Source organism: Barbus barbus (genome assembly GCF_936440315.1).
Source record: "Barbus barbus genome assembly, chromosome: 32".
Classification (NCBI taxonomy): domain Eukaryota; kingdom Metazoa; phylum Chordata; class Actinopteri; order Cypriniformes; family Cyprinidae; genus Barbus; species Barbus barbus.
This window is the reverse complement of record NC_136760.1, coordinates 12,936,932-12,955,409: the sequence shown is the minus strand read 5'-3', so window position 1 is coordinate 12,955,409 and position 18,478 is coordinate 12,936,932. Positions and strand designations below refer to the sequence as shown.

The 18,478-nt window shown below is 42.1% G+C and overlaps 1 protein-coding gene and 1 pseudogene across 2 annotated transcripts in view; one reads left to right on the top strand and one right to left on the bottom strand.

The window, feature by feature from the left end:
- Positions 1 to 18,478, top strand: part of LOC306852379 (uncharacterized protein) — a gene marked incomplete at its 3' end in the record, with an annotated part of 402,219 nt that overhangs the window by 372,753 nt on the left and 10,988 nt on the right. The window lies entirely within an intron of this gene.
- Positions 1,477 to 17,739, bottom strand: LOC306852380 (annotated as a pseudogene). Its single transcript has 4 exons — positions 17,408 to 17,739; positions 2,616 to 2,669; positions 1,858 to 1,896; positions 1,477 to 1,620 (listed from the first exon to the last, which is right to left on the bottom strand). The product of its transcript is annotated as an uncharacterized misc_RNA (transcript).

Here is an 18,478-nt window from a genome sequence, read left to right as displayed (position 1 = left end):
GCGCGAATGACGCGGCGCGAATTGAGCATTTCGAGCGTTTGACGCGCGGAACGCGCGATTCCCGCGAATCGCGCAAGTTAAAAAATCTGAACTTTGGCGGATATTCGCGCCGCGCTAACCAATCAGGAGCTTGCTCTAGTAGTGACGTGATTACGAGCGAGGCAGAAATCAAAACAACAATAGAGGACAAAATCATCGTAGCTGTATCCGGAGCTGTACTATGGACCAAAGATTACCTGTTAGATTTACCCAAAACAAATTATATCTTATGTTTATCCACTACAGAGACATCAGAGCCAGCGGCAAATGTCAGAAGGACTAGCCGAGGTTATGCTCCTCTCTTCGGGATACATGAGCACGAGCGCCCGGTGATCGCCTGGAGCTCACGGCTCCGAAATCGGCGAAGCACATTTTTAAATAGGGGCTGTTTTTATAAATAAACCGCAGATTTGAGTTTTAAACAACTACATTCTCGGCTGAAATACACGCGTCCAGTGTTTCCATAGCACATAAAGGGCTGATTTTATTTGCCAAATTCTATACATATGCTCTCTGTGGCAGTCATTGTGCCCCCTGGCAGAAGCCCCGCCCATGACGCGAATTCGCGTCTGTTGTGCAGTGAATTTCACGCGCGAATGAAGCGAATTTCACGCGCGAATGAAGCGACTAAACCCAAAATGTTCACGCGTCCAACTACGCGCGAATAGCGCAATTTATTCGCGCAAGTCGTGTCCAGTGTGAACGCACCATTATGGTGCGTTCACACCAGACGCGAATGAAGCGTTAAGCGCGAGTGATTTACATATTAAGTCAATGCAAAGACGCGAATAGACATCCTGCGGTGCGATTCGCGCGAATGACGCGATTCGCGCGAATTGAGTGTTTTGAGCGTTTGAGCTCCTGATTGGTTAGCGCGGCGCGAATATCCGCCAAAGTTCAGATTTTTCAACGTCAAACGCTCGAAACGCTCAATTCGCACCGCGTCATTCGCGCCGCAGGATGTCTATTCGCGTCTGGTGTGAACGCACCATAGAATCCATGTTAACTAATGAAGACAGAGAATGGGAGCGTTGTGTGCTCAGGCTCTGGCGCTCGTAGCGCTGTCAGAATAAGTCACAACAAGCACGGCTTGTGTCACTTCAGAGTTCCTACTGGCGGTGCAAATGCAACTAGGAAAATAGACCTAAGGGATCATTTAGTTCTTAGGGAACCACCCTGGTGGCTAGTTCCCAGACAGCAAGCAGTGTTGGCCCAGATCCGGCCCACATCTGGCCCATGTGAAATCCATGCAGGCCAGATGTGGGCCGGATCTGGGCCAACACTGCTTGCTGTCTGGGTTCCTAAAACCAAATTTCTAGAACAACTATATGTCACTCTCAGGGTCCACAGCCTTTCTTGTCTGATGAAAGTATTTCTAATTAAACGTTGCAACATACTGACTGGCAGAATTGTTCTTAAAGCAAGTTTGTGAACCTATTACGTACCATCCTCCAATCTTGAGCTGAGAAAATTTGTGTCATCTGTCAGAGTCAACTTTTTCCTGAAGATGAAGAATCTTCTGCTTTTGGATCTCTATTGTCTGTTTTGCTTTGTCAAGAGCAATCTGTAAAGTGGGTGCACCTTATAAAAGAGAAATCAAAAATATGTAACTTGGCTGAAAGCAGAATAACAAAAAATGTGGCCTACTTGAATTAGGCCTAATTCAGGATAATTCATACTCTACACATTAACAGCCACTTTTCTGTGAACGAAATTACGCAAATTAAATATCTAAATGAAAATTATCTTTGTCTTATGTAAACATTATAGGAAAAAAATATTTCTTGCATGTCAATGTAGAAAAGGCTACAAACAAACCTTCTGTTTCACTGGTTTGCTGTATTGCAGGCTGAAGTCCTGAAAAAAAAAAAAAAAACACCAACTTAAAATACAGCATTTGAGAATGAGCTTTATTTGAGCAAAGAAACAGGCAGAGCTTAAACAGTATTAAAGTTGGCATGAAACAGGCATTTTGATCAACTTCATTTCTGTATTGTGAAGAATGGCTTATGTCAGAAGCCAAATGTTTTCAATCCTCATAACCAGTCATTTCAATTTGTGAACCCATCCCAGGAGGACTTGAACGGACACTATGCGCTAAAAAAAAAAAATAGATGGGTTTTATGTAGTGTATAATATGATCGGTAGCTGATGGATGGGTAAACTTCGATGAGCAGGCCATTATATTTTGATTAAAGCCTCATAAATATTTTGTATAAATATAAATGTATTTTCTCCTTGTAAAGTTAAAAGCCCTTAATTTTACTTTGTCTTTATACAAATTGACCCGGGTATTTACATAATGTATACTTTTCTCGTTGATATTTGTAATGGAAAATGGCCACACATGCCACAGTTATTAGGGCAAATATATGTGTGTTAATGTTTTTTTTTTTGCAAAACCAAATATTTAACCAAAATTTTATTTATTTTGAAAATGTGCAGACACAGTATGCATACTTTCACTTGAGTATACTTTTTATACCAAAATACTGTTTGATATCTCAGGAGAGGCAATTACCAATGAATTCCTGCCCACTTCACGCATGTATCAGCAATTGTATTAAATTACTTACCTTTCGCTGAGTTTGCTGTATTTTCAGTCTGAACATTCTTGCGTGCAGATACAACTATAGGGGGAAGCAAGCATAGTTCAGCATTAAAAAAACACCTGAAAACTTGTACATAAGCAGGGTTGCCAACTCACACATTTGACTGTCTCTCACATTATTAGGCTGCCCAACTAAATCCCACAACATATTCCCACCAGCATGGGACTTCATTTGTCCAAATAAAACAGATATTATTGAATTGATTTAACTGATATAAAGCGACAAATTCTGCACCAATTAAATTTCTTCCAGAACTTAATCTGATCAATTTTCTGTCAGTGTTTTCACTGTTATACAGTCGGGGTGGATTTACTTATTGTAGAGTTAACCAAAGTTATCATGAGCATTGTAATATTTGAGGAAGATGTCATAAATGCCAGTAGACCAGGAAGATTTTAAAACAAGTGGTTCCTTCATAAAACCGTAAGATCTTATTTTCGATCATTATTCTGAATCTGATATGGATGTGGTCTTTGAAAAAACGCAATTTTCTCAGGTTTTTGTTCAAAATGTTGATTTTTAATGAAACTTGCATTCAGTGTTGATAAAGAATGCATGATGTTAAATTAAACAAAAGCATATCATTTTTTAACAACCTCGGAAATCACAATAGGTCTGTCTTTAAAGGTTTTTGAGTTATTGTTAAAGAATAAAAATCTAATTCCCAGTGGAGAAAATAACTGGAGATCTGAACACAGAGCATCAATATTCCCTGTATTTTCACGCTGCATTTTGGAACTTTAAGCAAACATTTCAGTGCAGTAAAATGGTTTTGCGATCGAGAAGACTTTAATATCTTAAAATGTCCGATCCCCTGACCAGTGCCCTGATTAATGTTAGTAAACAAGGGGAGCTGACACCTCAAAATGCCTTTCTGAATTAGAAACTGTAGACAAACGAGGTCATTTATATGCCGTTTATCGTAACAAATACTATATTCTTTTTGCCACACCATTCAGAGAATTTTTTAAATAATTCGACCAGTAAAACATGTAATTCAATTAGTAATTTACATCAGAGGTAACGTAATATTAGGTAACGTTAGTTATCTAAGCAGCAGGGAACATTATTAATAGAGAAAGTTTCTAAAAATTTCATCTAGTACAACATTGGTATTGGTAATTTACAGCAGTATGATTAAATACATAAAAAAAGGCATGGTTTCACAGACAGCCCACATAGCAATTTTTCTCTGGCCCACACAATCAGCTTTCGCTCGGCCCACATACCGCAATGACTTACGGTCCTAGTGTGGACCAGGTCTGGTTTGCAGACAAGGGCCACACATGGGCCATAACTGGCCCAAGTCTCAGCCAAGCTAATTACCCATAACTGGCCCTGACTTGGGCCAGTTATGGCCCATGTGTGGCCCTTGTCTGCAAACCAGACCTGGTCCACACTAGGACCGTAAGTCATTGCGGTATGTGGGCCAAGTGAAAGATGATTTTGTGGGCCGGAGCTGGGCCAGAGAAAAATCGCTATGTGGGCCTATTCTGGTCCTATGCTGGACCAGATGGGTTCCATATGTCATCCTCAACAAAACCATAACCAAGCCACTTGATACACACCCCTCCCAGATGAACAGTCACAACAACGACAATATTCTGAACAAATATTTAATCATGTTTAATCAGCAAACAAAGTTGAATGAATCTCACACCTAACATACAGCATTATGGTCAGTTCACACTTCCACAAAAACTATATATAAAAAAAACATGCTTATTTGTTTTGCTTGGTCAGTGTGTTCACCCTGTTGGGGTATGGCAGTGTGAATTGGCTTTTAGGTGCTTTGGAAAAAAAAAAAAAACAATAAAAAATAAAAATAATAATAAAAAATATATATATATATTATATATATATATTAGTGCTAGTGCTGTCAAACGATTAATCGCATTCAAAATAAACGTTTTTGTTTACACAATATATCTGTGTACTGTGTATATTAATTTTGTATATATAAATACAAACACATGCATATGTATTTTGAAAATATACATTTATATTATACATAAGTATATTTAATATATAAACAACATATTTTTCTGAAATATATACATGTGTTTATATTTATATATACAAAATTAATATACACAGTACACATATTATGTAAACAAAAACTTTTATTTCGAATGTGATTAATCGCGATTAATCGTTTGACAGCACTACATTATTTATATATATATATATATATATATATATATATATATATAATGTTTACTCAGTTAACATAAAATTCTTAAATAAGGTACTTTCTCTATTTTTGCAATATTCAAGTGTTCATGTCCCTGAATAATATCTGCATGCACCGAACTCTGAAGAGTACACATAATATCTAGTAGACAGCAATCCTTGTGAGTGAGAAGTCTGGTGTGGGGGCTGGATCTGGAACTGATATCTGTCCAGGTTATCTGTCTTCACGAACTGTCCTGAAATACAATTCAAACAAACAATGTAGTGTGAGGCTCTTGTGAATGCTCATTTTGGCATCAATGGTGAAGAGTACAGAAAATTCGGCCGGACTGAAATTCAGTCTTTGGTGAATAGTCTTCAAGAGTGCAAATAAGATTTTAAGTGTTAAGTACTTTTAAGGCTCATGTAAGGTTTCCACAAGCAACAAAGTTTGCTTGAACAAAAACTTCACAACATTTAAAGTTTGGAAAATAATATACATGCAGACCGTTACAGTTTAAAGTGAGGTACGTTCACAGTCCAGACAGCAACATAGTGTGCGGGCCGGATTTGGGCCGCCACTGCTTGCTGTCTGGGCTCTGGTTCTGTCTTACCGTTATTAATTTTAATTTCAAATAACTTTTTTATTATCTGTCTTTTTTCGAAATTATGATGGACCCCTCTGTAGGTTGTGGTGTATATAGTGCCCTCAGTGCAGAGTTAAACGAGATGGCCTTGTAGGACATACAGGAAATATTTGATATTTATTTGATATATTTTTTTGAATGTTTGAGGTTTTACTTACTAGTCAGATGGTTCATGGCGCTTTGGAGATGTTCTTCGACAAGAGACCCGTCCCAGCTCTGCAGCACGGTCATTAGCATGGAAGAATATAGGAACAATATGTCACATAGCCAACAAAATGTAGTATACAATGTCAGGTTTATTAGACAAACAAACTACAGCAAAACTGAAATGCAGAAAAGAGAAATAATAATAATAATAATAATATACAAAATATACAACACATGTTAAGATACCATTATTCATATTTTTAGGTTTTACAGATGCATGATGATATAGTTACTATATTGTGAAATATGTTATTTAATAAGATTTCTCAGATCACCTGTGTTTCCTGTATCTCATGCCAGCAGATCCCATTACAAATCTTCTTGTAACTTCCCCTGTTTTAGGGGTTTCTTTTCTGACGCTCCTGAAATCATAGTACAATTTATCAATATTTGTTTGCAATTAAAGTTAAAAACGTGTTTGAAATAGTTTCAGCCCATGTAAATGACGTCATCGATTGAGCCCTAGTGATGGGAAGTTCGGATCATTTTACCGACTCGGACCTTTGAGTCTCGTTCAGCAAAATGAACGAATCTTTTTTCGAGTCATTTCGTTCATTTTAGCAAAATATAATTCAAATGTTATCTGTTACTTTCCAAACACATCTACTACTTATGCAAAGTAAACGTTTATCACACTACAAACAATACAAAACTATGCTATAAGAAACAGAAAATATTACTTAATTGTTTACCTGGGTCTTTAGTCTATGATTAGCGCACCACCTCTTATCTGACAAGTGTTCGGGTTTGAGTCGTTCGTTCATCACGTGACAGCCCCATACGCTTAACCAATGCAGCCTGAGCCGGAAAGAGAACTGATTAGTTCTTGATCGAGTCTCGGGTTTGAGTCGTTCGTTCATCACGTGACAGCCCCATACGCTTAACCAATGCAGCCTGAGCCGGAAAGAGAATTGATTAGTTCGTCTATATCGAGTCTCGGGTTTGAGTCGTTCGTTCATCACGTGACAGCCCCATACGCTTAACCAATGCAGCCTGAGCCGGAAAGAGAATTGATTAGTTCGTCTATATCGAGTGTAGGGGTTTATTACATTTTATAATATTAATATTAATATAGTTTAATTTAGCTCAAAGGGAATCATTTATGATTTTATAGGGATTTGAACAGAATCAGTGTTACGGCGATTCACTGAACGAGCCGTATGACAAACTCTGTACTGGATATTAAAATCCAAAATATAGTGAAAACACTATTAAGTAGCACAGTAACGAAATCGACAGATTAAGGCATTAACTTGTGAGCAGAAAACACAAGATACTTCTCTTTTAAAATATAAATCAGATTTTATTTATATAAACCTAAGACATAAACTAATCTAACACATGAACACAAGCATTCACACATTCACACGTTGCAGAAAGAGAGAGAGTGAGGAAAGGATGAGTTTAAGAGAATGGAAATGTGAAATCCCAAGTTCACAGCAATATGTGCTATTGCATAGACCTGAACAACCATCAATCACTTATTTAACCCTCGCTTTGAGTTTCTCAATGAGGCTAAAATTTATATTAAATACACCAATTAGAACCTGTTAGAATCTGGAGGTGTGTTGCTTGCTTTGCCTGTGTAACGGGGTTGTGTCCTCGTTGCAGACAGGGGGGGTTTCCCGAAGTGTCTGATTGGCTGGAAGTTCAGTAGTCTTTGAAGTGACGTCTTTTGGGCGTTGGCTTGCTGGACGTTTGAAGAAGTGCAGTCAAAAGCTGGACTTTGTATCAAACTTACATTAACACCCGAAACTCCACGGAAAGAAAAGAAACTAAAGTAAAATAATAAAATAAAATGATGTAACGAGACTAAGTTGTTTTCCTTCTCATTATGGCACATGAGGCCAGAGCATGCTCAAAGGGCAGCACGCACGCGGTGAGAGGGACAAGGGTCCGAGAGTCAGAGAGAGAGCGTAAAAAGTAAGAGAGAGTGAATTTTACGATGTCCTGAGGTTTTAAACTCAGCTTCTGGACCGTCCCATCTGGATGTCTTGACCAATTAGAAACTGTCCTTGCTTAGCTAGGGTGTGTTCTTTACATCATAAATCAGCTTGTTATCAGTCACATGGTCCGAATTTTACAGGTTTTGGCAAAGTATACCCTTTTGAACATGATTTCATAATAAGACTATGATGCCTTTGACAAAGAATTGATTGGAAGAAACATTCACAGCATGAATTTTCGAGCTCATACATACTAAATATGCAATATTTATCTTTAAGGCTCGAGCTATTCAATAATGATTAAAAGCAAGACATACACAATGAGTGATTAAAACAAGGATATTAAAATCATATGTGGGGTTCTGCATAAAAATGTCCTTTTAGGATGATTTTATGTGCATATGAAAAATAAAGTCTTTGTATAGTTCTAAGGAGAACGAAGGAATGTTGGTTTGGACGGTCTTTTATGTGTGGAGACACGCCCGAAAGAGTCTGTAGCTAATGAATTTCTATCACAGGTTTACATGTGAACATCAGTCTTGATTACTTGCAACAAATTTGACAGTCTCCTTCTTGAATTGGAATTATCAATAAGTGTTTCTTTGTCCTCAGTGTTGTAAGTTGTTTGGTGACAGAGGCTTGCTAAGTTAGGAGTTGCTTGCTCCAAACTAGATTTATGACGTCCTGTTTCTTAAGGCCTCTCTGCATTCCAGCTCCTCAGGTTTCAATGTTCTGAAGCATCTTAAAATTGTCTGATTCAGTCTCTGATATCCTACACGAGTCTCGGGTTTGAGTCGTTCGTTCATCACGTGACAGCCCCATACGCTTAACCAATGCAGCCTGAGCCGGAAAGAGAATTGATTAGTTCTTGATCGAGTCTCGGGTTTGAGTCGTTCGTTCTTTTGTCACGTGACCACTTGCCGGATCAGTACATATCAAATAGGCTACCATAAAGTAAAACTGTATTTTTTGTATGTTGGATCATATTTAAGAATTATCATAAAATTATCAAAATATGTGTAATAAGCATTTTCCTAGAAATAAAAATGGTCTGTTCATTTTTTTGAATGCAAACATGCCTTAAAGCATGTTCTAAAATATAGCCACAGTGTTATTTTAAAGCTTATTTATTTTTTATTTATTTAAAAAAGGCCTAGCTTGTTGTGCTAATATATATATATATATATATATATATATATAAATAAATCAATTTGTTTTTCTTTTTTTTTCATTGTTTAAATTCATTTGGGATTAGTTATTCTCTTAGCTAGAAAGCTTTTTTTGGCACAAAAGTGTTATTTATTTTAAAGTTTATTTATTATTAAAAAAAAAGCCTAGCTTGTTGTGCAGTATTTTGTTTTAGTTTTTTAAGGCTCTGTGGCTTTAGTATATTTTAATTTTCTTGTATTTTTTATTTAAATAGTTTAAATTCATTTTGGAATAGTTATCTTCTTTGCTATAGCTTTTTCTGGCACAAAAATAAACAATAAAAAACAATTCAGGAGTGTGTATAGAGTGTTAATGTCTAAAGTGTCATATGTTACAAAAGTATAGTAAGTAACACTATAGTCCAATCTAAAGGGTTAACTCAAAAGACATAAATACAACAAGGTATTGTATTTTATGAAGATTAGACAAAAAAAACAAAAAAAAAAACAAAGCATAACAAGTCAAGTCTGCTTTATTGCCAATTCTTCCACATGTACGGCACATACATACAGAGAACTGAAATTGCGTTACTCTCAGACCCTTGGTGCATACAGTTAACGTTAAACACTGACAGTAGACGTTCAAATACAGATAAATACAGTTTAAACATATGTACATACAACTATACAGATATACAAATGAGGACGTTTGTAGAAAAATAAAAAAAGAGATAAAGTGGCATAAGGCACATGGCAGAATAGATAGAGTGCAAACCAGTTAAATAAAACAAAACTGTGCAGATATATGTGTAGTGCAAGAAGAGGTTAACCAACTCATTATCTTTTTTTACCACATGGTGTTATGGAAAAGAACCATGTGACAGAAATTAAAAGCAATAATTTGAGACCAGAAAAGCATCACATAACTGTAAGAGTAAATAATAATACTAATAATTCTAATAATAATAATAATGACTATGCACCCGTTTGTAAGTAAGGTTGTAAATTAACTAATTTCTCTGTCCAAAACTGTCACGTCACGTGACAAAAGAACGAACGACTCAAACCCGAGACTCGATCAAGAACTAATCAATTCTCTTTCCGGCTCAGGCTGCATTGGTTAAGCGTATGGGGCTGTCACGTGATGAACGAACGACTCAAACCCGAGACTCGATATAGAAGAACTAATCAATTCTCTTTCCGGCTCAGGCTGCATTGGTTAAGCGTATGGGGCTGTCACGTGATGAACGAACGACTCAAACCCGAGACTCGATATAGAAGAACTAATCAATTCTCTTTCCGGCTCACGCTGCGTTGGTTAAGCGTATGGGGCTGTCACGTGATGAACGAACAACTCAAACCCGAGAATGCTGTGCAATGCGCATGCGTGACTGAACGAATCACTCCCGGAGACGACTCGTTCTTCCCGAGTCACATTAAAGATTCGTTCAAAATGAACGAATCGTTCAAGAACGACCCATCACTATTGAGCCCACAGTGCAGACTTTGTTGAAATTAATTAGCTTAGTGACTTCCTTTTATCTAGACAAAGTACCAGCAAAACATTTACAAAACTATCAAAGCCGCTCATCTACACATAAAATGTGCTTAAAATCTCAAACGTTCATTAATAAGAGCTCAAATCTATAGTTAGCTTACCTCTAATAGTTAGCCTCTAGCTAGTTAACAGTTGTGATGCTAACGGTCTTTTTGAAGACACTAAACCACTCCTGTAAATAAAGATTCGACAAAAACATGTCAGTTACATGTAAGAAAGTACCAGGAACGGTTGTATGTATTATTTGTGTAATTTTAGGGACTAAACTTACCTGAAAGCAGTGAAAACAGCAGAGAGACAGTCTCTTGCTACTTGTCAGATAGTGAGTTGACGCCGTTACCATGGTAACCTCCTCCACTCCAGTTTAAATACATTTGAATGTTCAACACGCGCGCCCATTGGCCCTGTCCACACGAACGCGGTTATTTTCAAACTGCAGGTTTTTACTCGCGGTTTGGCCGTTCGTCCTCACGCAAACCCTGCACCAGGTCACTGATACACAACATTTTGAAAGCTCCTGCCAGGGTGAAGATTTTTTTGACTTGTGATGTCGGAGCCTGTGCTGTTATCTCCGCCTACTGGAAACGTTTTCATGCTTCTGATTGGCCAACATGGCCTAAAACACAAAGTTACGTATTTACATAAATAGTGAATAAAAGTAAAATAAAATGTCCTGAAACTTCATGTGTTGTTTAAGTGGATATAATAGGCCTACATCTAACTGTAAATTGAATGAGAATTTGAAAGCAGTGAATGCAAAACATTGTTTGAAGTCAGTTGTATAAAACAACAGGATATACCATAATATAAGTTATAATGAGGCATGAATATAATTTCACATGCAAACACATAATCTCACAATATGAGCTTCGTGTTATGCATTTTAAAAATATATTTTCAATATGTAGTTCAATATATTTAACAGTGTTTCACATATATGCGAATATTACCTTTCTTTATGGGAAAACATTGGGATTTTAGTCAAAAATATTTGAAATGGATTTTATATGTGGGTCAAGTTCGGCCATACTTCTGTGGCCCACATATATATATTTGACATCTGGGCCAAATACTACATTTGACATCTGGCCCATGTCTTGTGTGCCGTAAAACCGGTACCACCTCTGCCAAACCTGGGCCATGTTTGGCCCACATACTGTATGCCAGTGCCGGATGAATGCCAGCCGTGCCAGATGCAGGCCAAATCTGGGCCAAGTTTGTTTGCTGACTGGGAGGGCTTAGATTAAACCATTAGGCCTTATTTCAATTAGGATTTTTAACTATCTTTTATAAACGTGCCTTAGAAAAAAAAAAAACATTAAGTTCCCCTTCCTAGGTTCACTCAATGCTGCGATGACGTCATCGCTTTGGGAACACCCTAGGTGTGACGAATGTCTGAAGCCCTTATACCATCACGCCAATTTATTGGCCAAATAACGCTTGGCAACGCCCCTACGCATACGTACCGTATGCTATATCAGCGTTCCGCGCGCTATTTCATCAGATTTCAATTCCTTCAGGAAGCGAATCATCTGTTGCCCGTTGGGAAGCATACTACTTCGTGTTCTCAGCTATTTCCTCGGAAACAAGAGCAGTTTACTCCTCTTAGCGGACACGATGAGTCATAGGAAGTGCATCGAGCCGTGTGAAAGGTTCGTCACAGCGGGAGACACACATGACAGGTGCGTGCTTTGCTTAGGCCGTGATCACACCCAAGCGGCGCTTAGCGGCCTATCCATTTGTCATCACTGTGATAGCCTGCGGCTTAAAGTATTACGCTCGAGGCTCGCGGCCTTTTCGAAAGGCCCTGCGTCTATCCCCCGCCAATCCGTTTCTGCGGTTGCCGAGGCGCCGCATGAGACGATCGCTTGGGGTGACGCGTGCGAGTTAGAGCCCATGGAGAGCGGGATGACGGAGTATTCTCCTTTCCTCGCGCTCTCTCCCGGCCACGTTCTAGAGTTAGAAGAGCGTTATGTCGAGCCGGTTGTTTTCGTCAATGACGATTTACGGCCTACCCTGGAGGCCCGCAGCGCGGTTTCCTTTGGTTGTGGCCCGTATGACGATGATGTTTTGTCCACCGCGGCCTCCGATTCAGAGGATTTAATGGCGGAATCCTGCAGTTCTCTCCCTCCGAGCGGACAGGAGAAACACAATTCCCCTTCTTACAACGAACTTTTAGACGTTGTGACGCGCGCAAAACCAGGCCCAATCTAAACTGGATGACCGATTTTTAACTAGTCGTACTCCATCCCAGCCCCGTAGGCCTCTTCCCTTCTTTCAAGACCTCCACCAAGAGGTTTCGAGGTCTTGGAAACAGCCTTTTTCGGCGTGGATTACTAATGCTGCTGCCGCTGATTTCGCCACCGTATCCAAAATGGTGGATCACGGTTACGGGGCAATGCCTGCTGTCGAAGAGACACTTGCGACACACCTCGCGCCTAATTCCGCTCCGTCTTGGAAAGCGCGCCCTATGTTACCGTCCAAGCCATGTAGGATAACCTCCAATTTAATCGGGAAATCTTACATGGCCGCTGGGCAGGCCGCGGCCACGCTACATTCTATGGGTGTGCTTCAAGCCTATCAGGCAGAGCTCCTCAAGGAGCTGGATGAAGGGGAAGGCCTCACTCCTGAGGCTGTTAAGGAGCTCAGGAGAGCTACGGATTTGGCGCTTAGAGCTACCAAACATACAGCTCGAGCAGTGGGAAGGTCTATGGCAGGTTTGGTGTCGGTTGAGCGCCACCTTTGGCTCACTCTTACAGACATCAAAGAAAAGGACAAAACTTTTCTCTTGGACGCTCCCATTTCGAAAGACGGCCTGTTTGGAGATTCAGTCACCACTGTGGTGGTAAAGTTTCGGGCAGCAAAACAACAGTCTGCCGCTTTTCGCCAGCTCATTCCACGTAGGCCCAGGGAAGCAGAACGTCAACCACCCATGGTTCGTTCACGTTCATCCTCTCTGCACCGTCATCAGGAGGTTCAGCGTAGGGAACCATCGCCTATGGCACCCCCTCGGAAGGATTGGGGTCCTAGGTCTCGTCCACCCATTCGCCCACGTCAGCGCAAACGGATAGACCTGAGCTCGACGGCCATGGCCTCTCGTTCTCAGGCTCCTAGTAGCAGCTCCTGATTCCTTCGCTCGTCTTCGGAGGCCAGGCCCTCCTTCAGAGAGTTTGGTTGGACCGCACAAGCGTATCCGCCTCTCTCAATGTGGCCTCCCGACTCAGATCTCAACTGTTCCGCCGCTTACTGCGCCTCGGGCGGTTTTAGACTGGGTCCTCAAGGCGAGCACCTCCTCAGACACTCTGCGCGCAACAGCCTTCAGAGTTCGAAGGCTGTTGCTCGAGCATGGCCCGTTTATGACGGCCTTCAAAGCCCGTACCCTTGGGGTGTTGGGCCGGCCCGACAGGGCTCTCGGACACCCTGTTATAGAGGTTCCCGCCACTCAGTTGCTTCGGGACCCTATGCAAGAAACTCAGGAGAGATTTTTATCAACTCCACCTGTGCTACCTGTTCTCGCAGATGCGAGAAGCTTTCCGCAGTCAGATGTCCTGACACCTGTAGCTCAACTACAGCCAGACATAGAGCATCTAAAACCTCTAGCAGACTTTTGGGCCACGTGGAAATGCTTGCCCAACGTCTCGCAATGGGTTCTACGCACCATTCGACACGGTTACACCATGCAATTTCGGAAAGGGCCACCCCCTTTCAGCGGGATTCTTCCCACGACTGTACGTCCTGGGCAGGCCGCGGTGTTACGTCAGGAAATCGTGTTACTCCTGGAGAAAGGGGTTATAGAAGAATTACACCCCACTTAGATGGAGTCGGGTTTTTACAGCCGGTATTTTGCTGTTCCCAAAAAAGATGGTGGTTTGCGTCCGATTCTGGACTTGCGTCGTTTGAATCTTGCGCTCAGAGTGAGCAAGTTCAAGATGCTAACAGTAAAGTCCATTTTGTCTCAGATCCAACCCCGAGATTGGTTTGTGACCATCGATCTAAAGGATGCCTACTTTCACATCCAGATCGTCAAGAGACACAGGAAGTTCCTCAGGTTCGCTTTCGAGGGCAAACCTTACCAGTACTGTGTTCTTCCGTTTGGACTGGCTCTGGCCCCCCGGACATTTACAAAATGTATGGACGCAGCCCTGGCCCCGTTACGGCTCCGGGGCATCCGAATTTTGAACTACTTAGACGATTGGCTTTAATTAACTCAATCCCAGGATCAGGCACTGAGACATCGAGACTCGGTGCTCGATCATCTACGGAGTCTGGGGCTACGAACGAACCCACGAAAGAGTGTTCTGCTGCCTCGCCAGCAAACAACGTTTTTGGGGGTAGACATGGATTCTCGCACGATGCAGGCACGTCTGTCTCCCGCACGTGTGCAGTCATTACAGACCTGTCTCAGTCATTTCAAGACAGGACGTCTAGTCCATGTAGGCTTGTGTCTCAGGTTGTTGGGTCTGCTGGCGGCAGCGTCCCCTGTAGTCCAGCTGGGCCTGCTCCATATGCGACCGTTTCAGTGGTGGACCAAGAGCCAGGACATTTCACCTCATTGTCATCCGTTACGCAGAATTACGGTGACACACAGAGGTTTTCGTTCTCTAAAACCGTGGAAAAAACCCCAGTTCCTTCAGAAAGGAGTCCAGATGGGAACGTGTCCTCGTCGCAAGACTATCACGACAGACGCGTCACTGACGGGCTGGGGGGCGGTCCATCAAGGGTGCCCAGTCCGGGGACTCTGGTCAGAGGAGCAGCGGAGTTGGCACATAAATCGTTTGGAATTACTAGCAGTCTTCCTGGCTCTCAGGCGGTTCTTACCACAGTTGACAGGCTGTCATGTGTTGGTCAGGACGGACAACATGACCGTAGTTTCATACCTGAATCGTCAAGGGGGATTACATTCTCGCCCCCTGTACAGGCTGGCGAGGTGTGTTCTTCTTTGGGCTCGGACCAAATTCCTGTCAGTCAGAGCAGTCCATATCCCAGGTCACCTGAACTCAGGAGCAGACCTGCTCTCGAGGCAGAGACTGAAAGACGGGGAATGGAGACTTCACCCTCAAGTGGTGAATCTCATATGGCAGAAGTTCGGACGAGCGGAAGTGGATCTATTTGCTTCGAGCATGACTACGCACTGCCCGCTCTGGTTTTCCCTGTCTCCCCCATCACCTCTGGGTCTGGATGCTTTGGCCCACGAATGGCCCAGAACCAGTCTGTACGTTTTTCCCCCCGTCCGGCTGCTCCCAGTAGTTCTACTCAGGATACGATTGGACAGAGTGGAGCGCCTGTTGTTGGTGGCTCCGTGGTGGCCTACCCAGTCGTGGTTTTCAGATCTGGTCAGTCTGTCGGTCGGCCCTCCTTGGGAGGTTCCCCTCAGACATGATCTGTTGACTCAAGCTCGGGGCAAGATTTGGCACCCTCGGCCGGATTTATGGAAGCTATGGGTGTGGCCCCTGAGCGGAATGCGTTAGTGTGTTCTGGTCTCTCAGCTGCTCCCTCCACGAGACGCTTATATGTTTTCAAGTGGAGACTCTTTACTTCGTGGTGTAGACAACGTGCCCTGGATCCAGTTCATTGCCCCATTGGTTCAGTGCTGGAGTTTCTTCAGAGTCGTTTTTCTGAGGGAGTGACCCCCGCTACTCTCAAAGTGTATGTAGCGGCCATATCCGCGGGACATGCACTTGTAGGAGGTGTTTCAGTGGGTCGTCATCTTTTGGTATCACGCTTTATGCAGGGTGCGAGACGGCTTAGGCCTTTCCGCCCAACGCGAGTACCTTCTTGGGATCTTTCAGTAGTTTTGGAAGGCCTGTTGGGCCATCCTTTTGAGCCATTGGAGTCTGTGGCAGTCAAGTTGTTGACTCTCAAGACCGTTCTTTTGCTGGCTTTATCCTCCCTCAAAAGAGTAGGGGACTTACAGGCTCTATCTATCAGCCCTTCGTGTATGGACTTCGCCCCAGGGCTGGTGAAGGTTTTATTGCGACCCAGGCCGGACTATATTCCTAAGGTTGCTTCGAAGCCATTTCGTTTCCAACAAGTGGTTTTGGAGGCTTTCTCCCATGCTGACGCGGGATCAGGTAACATGGATCTTTGTCCGGTGAGGGCATTAAGAATCTATGTAGACCGCACAGCTCATTGGCGTGGATCTGACCAGCTGTTTGTGTGTTTTGGTGGTAAGAGCAAAGGCTCCGCTGTCACCAAACAGCGAATGTCACACTGGATATTTGAGGCTATCTCGCTTGCCTACGAGGCGTGTGGCTTGACTTCGCCTCTGGGATTATGTGCTCACTCCACAAGAGCAGTGGCTTCTTCTCAGGCCTTTCTGAGAGGATCGTCAATAGAGGATGTTTGTGCTGCGGCAGGTTGGTCCTCTCCTAGCACTTTCATCAAGTTCTACAGTTTAGATGTGAGGATGGCTCCTGGCTCCCGGGTCTTATCCGCTTGAGCAGACGCTTCCTTGGTCTCCAGCTATCTAAGGTACGTCAGGCGTTATGGTATAGCGTTCCCAAAGCGATGACGTCATCGCAGCATTGAGTGAACCTAGGAAGGGGAACATCTCGGTTACGTATGTAACCATGGTTCCCCGACTAGGGAACGAGATGCTACGATGAGGGCCGTTCCGTACCTTGATAGCGCTTCCTTCGTCATTTGGAAATCTGATGAAATAGCGCGCGGAACGCTGATATAGCATACGGTACGTATGCGTAGGGGCATTGCCAAGCGCTATTTGGCCAATAAATTGGCATGATGGTATAAGGGCTTCAGACATTCGTCACACCGAGGGTGTTCCCAAAGCGATGACGTCATCGCAGCATCTCGTTCCCTACTCGGGGAACCATGGTTACATACGTAACCGAGATGTTACTGGTGTGCAAAACAATTGCTTTGACATATTTTAAGACATAGTGCAAGCAGTTTTCAGTTAAAACAGCTCAAACATGCATTTTACTGGGCTAGACTAGGCTTAAGCCTTGTCTGTGAAAACGGCACAATGAGTTACCAAAATCACTCCACCAAGACAACCTAAGTTTGCAAGCCTGACAAAAGTACATCAAACAACAAACAGCATGTTACAAGTACTTACCATATTCATCTAAGCTGTATTTGCCCATTTTGTTGGTAATTTTCCTCCCACACCGCGTTGCCTTTCTCTTCTCATCCATCTTGCTCAAATCTGTTGATTGGCGCGAAGCTAAAGTTAATGGCGCGGTTGGCGCCACCCCCATCGTCCTCATTAACTAATTACATAGTTTGGATTTTTATTACTGTATTTCCACCTCTAAACCCTACGTGAAGCTCTGGTGTGTCTTGGATATCTTTACAATTATCCCAGTTTGTATATACTTCCAAAGACGGTGCGATACCATAAAGTTTTACTTGGGTTAACATATGTATTATGTTTAAGCCCCCCTGCATGATTGAAGCAGGTTCTTATTGCACCGGAAATAGGCGGGGCAATCTCTGGTGTTTTCCGCGCCACCTGACCTGAGTTTAATTAATTAGCACCAATGGCTCTGGTTAGCAGTAAGCTCATGAACGTATGAAGTGTGTCTTGATGAAGAGTAACAGCAATGTTGCATTCAAAATTATTGCTTTTTGCAATTCAGAAATCCACAACTAACAGGAAACTCAAACTCATTAAATGGCTTCAAAGGAAAAAATTACTAGCAAGGAGAGTAAAGTGCTCAAGATGTGGCCATAATATGAGAATGGAGAGAAGTAGAAGACATCTCGACGGTTTTCATTGTTGAGTTATTAAACAAATTAAGATTTGTTGTTCACATGATATATTGTTGAAAGTATTTCTCGAGTTAACGTACTCATTCACATGAGGTTGTGCTGAGTGGTCACGGAAGCTTATCATTTGCATGCGTTTTTAAGCATTGTGGTTTAAAACAAGTGATTGTAAGCCTTAGAATCCAGTCAGCAGCGAAAGACAACTAATTTCTACATATGCGCGAGAGGGACTGTTTCTGAGCGCTGTCTGAGAGATTAGAGCGTGTGATTGAACGGAGTTATATTTTGCACTTTATTGGCCTTGAATGGTTAAATTATAAAAATACATACGTGTAACCGTATGTGTCAAAATTCCATCTTTGCAACGCACGTGCCATCTTTTAAACGCACGTGTTACAGTATAATGGACCCTGACAGC